At 29.8% G+C, this 289-nt stretch overlaps 2 protein-coding genes across 2 annotated transcripts in view; both read right to left on the bottom strand.

Moving 5' to 3' along the window:
* Positions 1-289, bottom strand: part of LOC119592082 (longitudinals lacking protein, isoforms H/M/V-like) — a gene marked incomplete at its 5' end in the record, with an annotated part of 34,503 nt that overhangs the window by 8,802 nt on the left and 25,412 nt on the right.
* LOC119591796 (gastrula zinc finger protein XlCGF8.2DB-like) overlaps positions 1-289 on the bottom strand; it is a 6,080-nt gene that overhangs the window by 5,496 nt on the left and 295 nt on the right. The gene's annotated exons all lie outside the window — the stretch shown is intronic.

Below are 289 nucleotides of genomic sequence, written 5' to 3'. Positions count from 1 at the left end.
TTAAACTTGAACTAAAAGCACAATCCTTTCATCATTTTCTTTATTCCCAACTTGTTTAACTCCATACAGTATCATTCTTATCATAATATATAGGAAATTTGAATCTATTTAATAAAATCACATAGTATAAACTAAATGGAATAATCCCGTAGACATTAATTTCAATACTTTCAAAAGAACCAGCCATTTTCCCAAAAGCATACAAAACCTAAACTCTGCAAATTGAACAAACAAGCTGGTGAAGATAAGAGAGTGATAACAAACAGCTACATATTCTACAGCCACATGA

This window comes from Penaeus monodon, chromosome 29 (genome assembly GCF_015228065.2).
Source record: "Penaeus monodon isolate SGIC_2016 chromosome 29, NSTDA_Pmon_1, whole genome shotgun sequence".
In the NCBI taxonomy this organism is placed as follows: domain Eukaryota; kingdom Metazoa; phylum Arthropoda; class Malacostraca; order Decapoda; family Penaeidae; genus Penaeus; species Penaeus monodon.
Note: the sequence above shows the minus strand (reverse complement) of the source record. Positions and strands in the feature narration are given on the sequence as shown.